General features: G+C 40.8%; 1 protein-coding gene across 1 annotated transcript in view; it reads right to left on the reverse strand.

Annotated features, from left to right (window-relative positions):
- The window catches only part of LOC109035130 (uncharacterized), a 153,809-nt gene that overhangs the window by 114,725 nt on the left and 26,231 nt on the right, over nucleotides 1–12,853 (reverse strand). The gene's annotated exons all lie outside the window — the stretch shown is intronic.

Consider the following 12,853-nt stretch of genomic DNA (forward strand, 5'->3'; position numbering starts at 1 on the left):
AGAAATACATACGTTGTTTTTAAAATAAATGTCGGTTACCAAAGGAAGTAAGCGCTCCGATACGTGGAAGTAAGCGCTCCATTGCGTTGAAGGTGTTAAAAATACTCGTATTAGTTAATGGCTGAGTCTTAGTTTGACTTGGCTCACGTGTTATAGTCGCGTCGGTTTAGTCCGTAATTATATTGATATTGTAAAAATTATATTGATAATATTGAAATGAACAAATTTAGAGAGAAGGAGGTATTTTTATGGTAACTTATTTTATAAATGAAATGTTACTTTCTTTTTTTGATTTATCTTTTCAAAGTGTCTTTGGTGAGTATTTGGTTTCTATTTCAATCTTTAAAATTTTCGATTTAGGATATACCTCACATATAATTTTCTTTTAATTATTATTTTTTTAATTTATTATTATTTTTTTATTAATCTCAATGAGCCGTAGTTGTGTTGCAAGAAACTATACAAAAATGTATAAAGAGGAAAAAAAAACTAGGAAGCACGCAATCTTTGGTTTTAACCCATTTGTAAATCACTCATTTAGATCATTTACAGTCAAATACGTCCAATTTTTAGCGTTTGGTTGCACGGACACCACGCTGCAGTACTGTAAAAGCACAAAATATAGAAGATAAAATTAAAGTGATTTGGAAATCATTGAATTTGACATGAAACCGCCTTAATATTTACGAATCACATTTTATTTTCCTGTAATACCTATTTTTTTCATCAATTTAAATGAGAATAATCCAAGCAGAGTGTGCAAACATTTCAAAATCATGAGTTGAAAAACGCTGACTGCGCGAGTTTAAATATTAAAGCCAAACAGAGCGGAGCGGCACGCGGCGCGGCGTGCTGCCAGCGCAACACGCGCATTGGCGCCTACAAACCTAACAGGGATACTTCACGCATTGCGCAATGCGGTCGCCCTTGTCCGCCGCGGCGCGGCGCTGCAAGCAACTATTTCGACACAGAGGTGTTGCACAGTATCATACAAACTTAAAGGCGCTTTTACGAATCAAGAATGACAGGCATCCTGACGGAGCTTCCCTCTAAATCAAGATACTACGTCACAAAAAAGGGCGGTAGTCCAAAAGCTGTTACACAGCTTTCATACATTTTCATCCAAAAACGTCGCGAACAATTGTCGTTTATATTTACATGTGAACCAATTAACTTTGGGTCACAATTGGTAAGTGGACCACAACTCCCCTGCCGAGAAAACGTGTGGACGTAAACTACCAGAAAAAACAGGTGCTCGGACACAAAATCGTCGACAAAATGGACCGAGTTTAACAGAAAGGAACCAAGCCACATCAGTTATTGTCAAGTTTAACTGGGCAATTTAATTTTTTACGAGAGAACATTTATTCGGATTTCTTTAAAAATTTAAGGAATTTACTTCGTACCGTGGAGAATTTTCGCTGAAATTTGCATGAAAATCCGCACAACCGTTTTCATGTAAAAACTTAAATTGCCCAATTAAATTTGGCAATAGCTGATGTGGCTTGGTTCCTTTCTGTTCAACACAGTCCAAATATCCTATAACCCTATATTTTGAACGTGTTGCGCTTTTCGAACTGCGTATTCCTAGGTTTCTGAGTTAATTTCACGCGTTTTTGATTCGGCTATCGTATTCTACGCGTCATTTAACTCGGGAGAAATGTATTTGCGAGTCAAAATTCGTATATGGTTTAGTGATCCTGCATAACAAACCGATTTCCTACGCGAGGTGGCAGCGCTAAGTTCATTGTTCTTGGAATAACCTCATCGTCGAGCGCATCGGGTTCGATTCATCTCATCGTCGCGGCGTCGCACAGTGCGGCATTCTTACGGACGATGCGGACAAAAATCGGAAAAAGAGACTGAACTTTAAATGAACGACATTTTGCAATTAGGAACTATAAATTCCGGCCCGGTTTAAAAACAACGTATGTGTCATTAATTTCCCTATGCACATAAGTGTTTTTTCAGATGAGCCAGAATTTATAAGTCCAAATTAGAAAATGCAGTCCAAATAATGAAGATAGTGGCACAGACATAGGAAAACCCCTTGGCCCTATCAAAGTAAAACACCCGAGGAATAAGAAAATGTTGTATCTCTGGATTTTTTTTCGTGTTTTTCGAGAAACGTTCACTTGAAGTTTGCAACCTCGAATTAGCCCTATGTTAACGATGTAAAGCAACGTGAAACACCCGAACTTCAACTTCAAATATCTCTGATGGTCGTAAAAAGTCGCAAGATTTTTTTGGTAGAATTGAAGTTGGATATATGAGGATTGAGGACATGTCCAATTGTCCACCACCCAGAGCATTTTGCGTTTCAAGCGAGGAATCTTCGTTTGAAGTTGACGTCTTTTTCCCGTGCATTTCTTATGGACCAGTGATTCCCGACCCGTTTCCCGCCCACTTTCCACCCAAATTTGAAGGAGTTCTAAGCGAAAAATTCTAAAACAAACATCATTGTGACTCAAAAATATCTTTAAGATGTCAAACTCCAAAAAAAAATATTCAGATGTCGAGTTGAGAATTTGTCATTTTTGTCCACAGGGGGGCGCGGCTCACTCTGCCGTGCTAAGGAAAAATGCCGTATAACGCCGTGCCAGTATGTCTTCAGACGTTGCAAAGTTTCCTCCGATAAAAACCTGGAAAATTGCGAATGTTATATTTTCCAAAAGTTTCAGACAATGGAGGTGTTGCATGTGTAAGGAATTTGCGATTTGACAATTGATTCTTATGTGAAAGTTCGCGAGAAACACGATGGTGCCACCAGTTTTCTCTGAAATCAACTCCCAAGCTCAAAAAAAGCTCTCAAAGTGAGGCCAAAATGGAGGAGATATCCTACCCTACCCTGAGAGTCCACGTCTACATCAAGACAAACTCTCCATGGAAAGATAAGGAGCAAATACATTGACAAGGCTTCCACTTTATTTGGGGACTCCAAAACTGAAAACACGGCAACCCTGCTAATTTATTTGCTCCCTATCTTTGCATGGAGAGTTCGTCTTAATGTAGACGTGGACTCTCCGGGTAGCGTGGGATATCCCCTCTATTTTGGCCTCAACTTGAGAGCTTTTTTTGAGCTTGGGAGTTGATTTCAGAGAAAACCAGTGGCACCATTGTGTATCTCGCGAACTTTTACGTAAGAATCAACAGTCAAATCGCAAATTCCTCACACATGCAACATCTCCATTGTATACACGATTTAATCTTAAATATCTGATTTTAAGGAAAAATATACATAAATGTTGTGAAAAATACATGTTTTATCAAGGGCCATTTGGCAACCCTCGAATATCTATATGGCGGAATCCGGAATCCGAAATCCGAGATCCGGAATCCAGGATCCGTAACCCATAACCCGCACCCACTTCCCGAGAGACCAGGTCGGTAACGGGGTCTCTATTTATAGGAAAGCGCGAATCCCCACTCGAATCTCACTCGCATCGTGTCATCGCGAGGAGAAAGAAGAACGTATTTCCGTTTTAGCGTGATCCGTGAGATAGCCGGAGTTATACGATCGGAGGGGCTCAACTTCGAGGGTTGTCACGCCTCCGGATTACGACGGGGAGGTTCTCAACGGGGAAAGGAGCAGGAATGCGTATGCGAGGGTGAAAGAACTCGTCGTGTAGATTAATGTGTCCCGTCATAAGGGATGTGTCAGTGGCGTGACGTGTTTTGCGATGTATCGATTGATTTGTCATTCGAACCTATGGAAAAGGATCGATAAACAGGGTCACCTTAATGATCGATTCTTTAGCACAGCTGGAAATGGAGAAATATCGATAATCGAGCAATTACGCCTTAGTGGCTTGGCGCGCTTTGCGATATATTGATTGATCTGCCATTCAAACCTATGGAAAAGGATCGAAAAACAGGGTCACCTGAATGATCGATTCTTTAGCACAGCTTGAAATGGAGAAATATCGATAATCGATCATTGACGGCTCGGTTTCGGGGGTGTCTCTCCCGTTGCCTCGCCGATTGCGGGGTTAAGGAAAAGAATACACGGTTTTGCGATTCGAGAGACACATATTTTATTACATCTCTTGTATATTTTTCAGTGGCGTGGCGTGAATTGCGATACATCGATTGTTATGCCTTTAAACCTATGGAAAAGGATCGATAAACAGAGTTTTTGCTGCGAACACCTTAATAATCGATTCTTTACCATTGGTTTAAAAGGCATAACAATCGATACATCGCAATTCACGTCACGCCACTGATATTTTTCGTCTTTCTACTCTGAGAGAATGGGCTGGTTGCATGCAACTGGGATTTTAGGTTTGATTACACAGTGTGACGTCATGGTGTCACGTGATTCCCAGGCGCGGTAAAGGGCCCGTTTCAAGGTGTGTGTATTTCAGATTTTCCCCACGCGCTCATCTTGATTTTTTAGCCATTTTCTATGAGATTAAACTGAACAGAGTTTATCAGTAAGGAACAAACCCACATTTTTTAGAAAATCGAGTTGAACATGTTTATAGGTCCAGTTACACGATCAAATTGAGCTATCGAATTGGGCCTCTCATTGGTCGCATACTCACTTCAGCTCTTTTTCCACCAATCAGAGCTTCAGTTTGATGGCTCAATTTGATCGTGTAACTGGACCTTATGGGTTCAACTAACCATATATTTTCTCCTACCAAAAGTTGAAAGTCGAAAAAAAGAAATTAGTTTGTGAGAAGAGGGGCAGCGTTTATTTTCTGCATTGAGCCATATGCAGGAATAACACTTCAAACCTCTCTCTCAGTTTCTACTTAGAGTGGGTCGATTCCTTTCTGACGAACTCGATTAAACTGTTCATTTCGCTTCCAGCTGAATTTTGCAACCGGCCTATTTCAGCAATTATGGGGTCGGTCCCCCCCCCCCCCCCCCCCCCAGCGGTCCCGTCACGAGTGTTTTGGCGGATTGGTGTCGGCTAAGTTGAATATTGCGTAGTATCCTTGTGAGCAGGGGTTGAATGGCATGACTCCTCTAACGAAATATTCACCTTTGCCGTGGTATCGTTTTTTAAGCTCGAAAAAATGCAAATTTCTCATGCAAATGGACCACTAGACAGGTACAAATACGTAGACAGGTACGGATTTTAGCATTCTGATACATGTTCCTTCATCAAAATTTCACGTTAAACACGATGCGCACAACGAAAATTACCGAAATCAGCTCCTTTCGAAGATATTTAATGATTCTTGGTGCGTGAATTGAAACCACCCGCTCATGAAAACTCAATGCTCTACGTGATTCACATCGCGCGCTGAACGTTATCATGAACGTCTCTGCGATAAAAAAATCTGGCAACCTCAATCTTGACACTTTGGCTCAGCTATAGCGAATTACTTATAGTTCAAAAAACACATGGTGGGAAATGTACATTGCTCGATTGAGAAGCTTGCTGAAACCGTTGTAGTGCGCGATTTGACCCACGTAGAGCTTTGAATTTCTTGTGAGCAGACAGTTCAAATTCCTCGTGACCAATGTGTAAATAAAACGTTAATATCTTCGTAAGGAGTTGGTTTCAGTAATTTTCGTTGCGCGAATCGTATTCTACGTGGAATTCTGGTTAAGAAACTAGTATCAGATTGCTTAAATTCGTACCGTGTCTAGTGGTCCATTGTGAAGTAAAGAGTGCATTTCAGACTTTGCCGATGCGCTCATCGTGATTATTGAGACATTTTCCATGAGTAACAACTCTTACTTTTGCCCTAGCAAAAGATTGAAACAGGCCCATTAGTGGTCGGCCCTTATGAATGAAGTGCGCTCTCTGATTAGGAGGGATTCGACGACATCTGGACTGCATTTTGCAATTTGGAACTCGTTACGTGACACGTTATGACGTCACGGACTGCGGAGCATCAATCATGTTTTAGCTTCTGTTGAAATTTGTTTCCAGAATCCCCCATAAAATAACCATATAACACAACTCTCTATTGGTAACAATATTAATTAAAGAGATAAATGGTTTACAACGTGTTGTATACGGTTGTTCTCAATTCGCCTTCAGCTGCGCCCGCAGCAATTGTTGTTACGAATATGTCGTGCGTGCTGATCTCAGCTCATTTACATACTTGACTCTTCGAAGGCGTTTAATGTGCGAAAGTAGAGCACCCTGTTGGAGAACAACGGAAGTGAGATTGAACGAATCGATTAATCCCTACTTCGTTCGTTCTACGACAGATCGCGCTACTTGTGCACAAAAAACGCCTTCAGAGAGTTGAGTATGTAATGAGTTATAATAAGCACGCACAACATGTACATAACAACAATTGCTGCAGTCGCAGCAGAAGGCGGAATGTTCAGTTAAAAAAAGAGTATACTAGGAAGTCTGCATGTAACGAAAGGGTGTGTATTCAATCGAAATGAATCGAACAAAGGATACAAATTTGAACTGATCAACGTAGATTTCAAGGACAAATAAATAAAAATGCTGATCAAAATCAGTAGAAAACTTGCATTCACTATGAAAATTTCAAATTGCGGTATCTCGAAATTAGGATCAGTCAAGATTTTAATTTTCCACGATTTTAAGTTCACACGTACCATATACTCGATCAGTTTTTGGGTATATACATTTTTGTCGCATTTTTTCTTTTTTTTTTTCCTCCAATATCGCTGTGTCTGGGGCTATAAATTCTGGCTCTTCTGGAAAAACAATTATGTGCATAGGGAAAATAATCGCACATACGTTGTTTTTAAACCGGGCTAGAATTTATAGTTCCAAATTGCAAAATGTAGTCCATCTGGAAGTCGATAGTGCATTTTTCCTTGTCCCGGTTGAAGGGATGCGAGGAAACACGGATACGTATGAGATCTCACGCCCTCGATCCCTGCACAGCATCAGGGGATTCTCGGGGCTTTATTTTGAAATTGGTCCCCCCCCCCCCCCCCAAGCGCACCCGCACAGGAGAACCGTATTTGCATCGCGTTTAGCGGCGACGACACCGAATCAATGCACATGACACACGACACACAACGCAACCGCGTCTATTGTTGACTCCGGTTCGGAGTCGCAAAGAAAACAGGGTCGGGTCGAACCCTGGCATTTCCTCCCTCACCCGGCGAGGAGAGTAACTCCTTTCCAGACGAGCTTCCCGAGCCATAAATAGACTACATTTTGCAATTAGGAACTATAATTTCTGCTTGGGCTTAGAAACAACGTATTAACCATTCATAGAGGAATTGCAAGTGACTTATATCTTGTGAATTTCATCTTTAAAATGGTACTGCCGGGAAAACTGAGCACGTGGATATCCTTGGTTTTTAAAGTGGACAGTTGGACTGCATTTTGCAATTTGGAACTATGAATTCTGGCTCTTCTGGAAAAACACTTATGTGTATAGGAAAACTAATGGCACATACGTTGTTTTTAAACTGGACTAGAATTTATAGTTCCAAATTGCAAAATGTAGTCCAATTATTGGAGAAAATATGACGAAATAACCAAATTTGCTGAAATACATGTGTTTAAATGGAAAATGCCGCCATATGACGTGAAAGGGCGGCAAATTTTCTCACTTTTAAATCTATTTTTCTACAATTCCCTACGTCAGAAAAAAATTATGAAAAATACTGCGAACGCAGCTCATAGCGCACTCTCATATGAAGCAATAAAATTTTCAAGTGCAAATTCTCCATTGGACGTATTTCTGTCAAACGGAACCAGAGACATATGGAAGATATAATGAAAGTGCTTTGGAAATCATTAAATTTGACACGGAACCACCTTAATATTTACGAGGCACGCATTTTATTTTCCTTTAATACCTACTTTTTCCCCCATCAATTTAATGACAATAATCCAAGCAGATGTGCAAACATTCCAAAATCATAAGTTGAAAAACGCTGACTCCGAGAGTTTAAATATTAGAGCTGAACAGAGAGGAGCGGCACGCGTATTGGCGCCTACAAACCTAACAGGGATACTGCACGCATTGTGCAATGCGTGAAGTATCCCTGTTAGGTTTGTAGGCGCTAATACGCGTGTCGCGCTGGTCGCCCTTGCCCGCCGCGGCGCTTCAAGCAACTATTTCGACACAGGGCTGTTGCACAGTATCATACGAAATTGAAGGCGCTCCAACGTATCAAAAATGACAGGCATCCTTTAAGAGGAAGGAGCAGCAACTACAGCAGAGACTGGTGGAAAAGAAGGAATGTAATCGTTCGTCAAGGGCCGTAAGCGTTCAAAGAAAAAAATGTCCACCTTTTTCAGAAGGCTCTTATTTTTTAAGAGAAATTCCGGACCATTTGAAGGTTCAGGAAGGCGCGATATACGCATTGCAAGCGTTCCCCATCTTTATGGCAACAATTGCATGCACGGAAAAAATTAAAATACTGATTAAAGAATTAAATTGCTAAAAAAAAGTGACTGCAATATTTCAACGTAGATCTCACAACACAAAAATGCTAATTGAACCACCCTCGTGGTTAAATTAGCTTACAATAGTGGTTAAAGTAGCATTTTTGTGTTGTGAAATCTACGTTGAAATATTGCGCAGGCACTTTTTTTTAGCAATTTAATTTTTTTCGTGTGACCACTCATCAGTCAAAATTGCCTACAAGTTGTTAGAACACCGCAAAACTCAAATAATTGCTTCTGCAATAATCACTCATTGTGCTGCTTTGCTAACGTAAATCGCCTCGATTTTGTCACGAGCATCTGAATATTACCAAATATCTCCTGATAAAAAATATATTTTCGGAAGGCAAAGCCGTAAAATTGTTAAATTGTTTTAATGTTTAAGCGCACTCTCAGTGAGAAGCCCTTTAAAACGGTTTGTTTTATCACTATCCGAAACATGATGGTCATGAACTATAGTTTTAACTCGGTTTGCGACGTCACAGACTCCCTGGCATACTTTATTTTTTAAACGGAAAACTGTTCAACGACAATCCTTTAAAACTGCCGTGATTTTCCTTCTTGGTGTGAAGAAAATTATGGAAAAACTTCAAGGAATTATGTCAATTTGTTCTCCTTTCAGAAAATAACATAGAAGCGGAGATTTTTAGACACTGGAAACGAGATCTGTGATCGCCGACTCATACCATGGACATACATAATTATGGGTCTCAGGGCTCACACTGAGAAAAAAAAACACATTGGATCTAGAGTCCAGACTCTTGAAAACATTGACAAGAAAAAATACTCTTGATTTAATCGGATTTTTGCTTGAATCAAAACGAGACCCGCTTAAATTAAGAGGCTTGTTCTTGATTTAAGCTAGATTCTGATTGAAGCAAGAGTACTTTTTCTTGTCGATGTTTTTAAGAGTCTGGACTCTAGATCCAATGTGTTTTTTTCCCAGTGCATGTCTTAAAGCACATAGTTCAGACTGGCAGAACTACGTTCGTTTGAACTTGAAGCCCGAAAAACTCTCACAAGTTGAGCAGGAATTTTCCTTTATCTGGACGCGAGTTTTCCGTGATGGAGTGCCACTAAATCCAGGCTTACTCACCGAGATAGAGATAAATGGTCGTCAATGTGCTTTTTTTTTCGGGAAGAGAGAGTGGGTGAAATTATGTGGGGCCAGAATGGAGGAAAGACCGTTTGTGGGAGGAGAGAGGTATCCGGGAAAATAGTGCACGGGATGAAGGGTAGGGGAAAGTTTGTTGCGCCATGCATCATGCGGGGTTAAATACTTGAATGGGCGGATGCGAAACGAGTCTGTTTTCATCTTTGTCAAGTCATGAGCTGTCGCATTACATTACTCCCGATCAAACGGGGAGTGGGAGACGGGAAGAGGTCAGGTCGCATTCACGGAACTTGAATCACAAAACTTTATATGCAGGGGTTGTTCGTCTCTGTGATATCAAGTGTGAGGAAAACTTTCAAAGTGCTGTTTTTTATTTTTTTTAATAGTTTATAATGGACCACCAGACAAGGCACAAAGTTACTAATACATGTTTCTTAACCTAAAGTTCGCGTATGGCACGATTCGAAAGACGAAAATTACTGAAATTAACTCCGAAAGAAGATATTAAATGTTTCTCGATACGTGAATTCAAACCTTCCACTCATGAAAACTCAACGGTCTACTTATGTCAAATCGCATACAAAAATCACAACCAAAGTCTCGACGCTTTGGCCCAGCTATAGTAAACTGCTTACCCTTCGAACAATGAAGGGTGGAAAAGGAACAACGCTCGCTTTAACATCGGTTAATGCCATCAGCTTTTGCCGAATTCAATTGAGCATATAATTTTTCACATGAAACCGGTTGTGTAGATTTTTGTGCAAATTTCAGTGAAATTTCTGCATAGTACGAGGTGAATTCCTTGACATTTTCACAGGAATCTGCACAAATGTTCTCTCGTAGAAAATTACATTGCCGATTTTTTGGATGCTGGTTGGTTTCTTTCTGTTAAACGCGGTCCAAATGTGCATCTTGTCTACTTGCCCATTTGTACGCTTAATAACATACAAGCAAGTTTCCGTGATACCACTATTCGAGCTCTGGTGTATTGCGGAGTATCATCATCATTTGAAGGCGTTTTGAAAACTGGAGAAAGAAATATCCGAATACTATCAAAGCGTTCTTGCTTACGTTCTAAAATTCCTAACGCTCTTAAACTTTGGCAGTAGCTGACGTGGCTGGGTTCCTCTCTGCTAAACACGGTCCACGTGAAGAACTTCTCCGTGATGAGACAGAATTTACATTTATCTCCTAGTCGGTGGGTGTTTGAAGGAAGACATTCTAAGTTCTTGATTTGACTGGGGATGGAACCATTGGCGGATCCAGCAAACTGGCAACACTGCTTTTCTCCATTTAAATCTATGGAAATGTATCGAATATTCAAGAGGCCAAGTGCCCTGACACGAATCGATTACTTGGACCGCGTTTAACAGAAAGGAACCAAGCCGCATCAGCTATTGCCACAGTTAACGGGGCAATTTAAATTTTTTCGAGAGAACGTTTGTCGGATTCTTTTGAAAATTTTAAGGCATTTGCTTCGTAATATGGAGAAAATCCACTGAAATTTGCACGAAAATCCGCACAACCGTTTAAATGTTAAAAATCAAATGGAGATGTTGCATGTGTGAGGAATTTGCGATTTGACTATTGATTCTTATGTAAAAGTTCGCGAGAACCACGATGGTCCCACTGATTTTCTCTAAAATCAACTCCCGCAAACTCAAGAGACGCTCTCAAAGTTGAGGCTGTAATGGAGGGGATATCCTACGCTATCCTGAGAGTCCACCTCTACATCAAGACAAACTCTCTATGCAAAGATAGGGAGCAAATACATTGACAGGGCTGCCACTTTATTTGGGGACTCTAAAAGTGAAAACACGGCATCACTGCTAATGTATTTGCTCCCTATCTTTGCATGGAGAGTTCGTTTAGATGTAGAAGTGGACTCTCAGGATAGCGTGGGATATCCCCTCCAGTTTGACCTCAACTTGATAGCTTTTTTTGAGCCTGGGAGTTGATTTTAGAGAAAATCAGTGGCACCATCGTGTTTCTCGCGAACTTTTAAATTTGAATCAATAGTCAAATCGCAAATTCCTCACACGTGCAACATCTCCATTGCCCAATCAAATTTGGCAATAGCTGATGTGGCTTAGTTCTTTTCTGTTTAAGGCGGTCCAATGAACAAAGGTAAAAATGGATGGAATCCAAGCGCAGGATTAGATGCCGGAGTTCTTCGGAGTGTTTCAGTTTCGGAGAAAATTCGTATTTTACACAAGGCAATCAGGCAACGCTGGAATTTTTCTTTTTACAGCAGCACTAAAGCGAAAACCCGCGGGGCGGGAAGAAACACGTCGCTTCCCGGGGCGAATCGCCCTTTAACAAGAGCGTAAAGGCAGGTCGCCATTCCGTTCCAATTTCCGCCCGTGACTTTGTCCACTTCCGCCAGCCCCATCGTGTGAGGTGGGCGGGGGGCGGGGGGGGGGGTAGGGGGTTCGATTTTGGCAGCGCTTCAAGTTGCTTGAACCGGTGTCCCGTTCAACGGTGGTATCTCCCATTGACGAGGCGTCAATGATCGATTATCGATACTTCTCAATTTGAAGCTACAGTGAAGAATCGATTATTAAGGTTTACCCTGTTCATCGATTCTTTTCCATAGGTTTAAATGGTATTTAAATCGATATATCGCAAAGTTCGCCGCGCCGCTGGTATATCTCCCGCCCCCGAGGCTCTGACAATAGGCTTTTGTGCGGTGGAAATCAATTGGACTCGCGTGTTTGCGCTGTTAATTGACTTTATTCGGGTGACATCATCTTCGAAGAACTTGCTCCCGAGACAAATCCGTGTTTCCAAACATGAGCATTGCCCGTATTGTATTGATAAGTCTGTGGGAACCCTTTGTTAGGCATGTATTGGGAATTCTACTCTGCCGTGATAGCGAGGAGAGCAGTAAGCTTCAAAATTTCGAAATCTAGCTTCGTTTAATCTCCTTTGGATGAAATCACCGAAATTGCTGAACGTTTGCCTTAAAATTTTAGACATTGTATTATTTCAACTGGGGTAAATTACGGCTCTGATACGAAATTGATCTGAAAAATTAATCAAACAAATGGAAAAGTCAAATACGCAGGCAAAGGAGGAGCTTTTAGCTGTTAGCGGGGCTTCAATATAAAAATTGTAAATTTTCTCCGGAGCCCGTAAGATTCAAAGAGGAATAGATAAAAGGATTTTACTGATGAAAGTTTTCAAATAAGAGCGGGCATACCTCATCATAATGATACCAAGGTCACGAAACGGCAGCAGCAAGCGAGTTTTTACAACCCCAAGTAAAAATAGAAACAGTATAAGAGGTATTCAGATAGAAAAATATACACTCATCAAAATCTCATCGCAGTTGCTGAATTTTTCCCAATGAAAATTTTATTTTCGATGAAGCTGTTGAAAGTTTT

The sequence above is a fragment of the Bemisia tabaci genome, chromosome 10 (genome assembly GCF_918797505.1).
Source record: "Bemisia tabaci chromosome 10, PGI_BMITA_v3".
NCBI classification, from domain to species: domain Eukaryota; kingdom Metazoa; phylum Arthropoda; class Insecta; order Hemiptera; family Aleyrodidae; genus Bemisia; species Bemisia tabaci.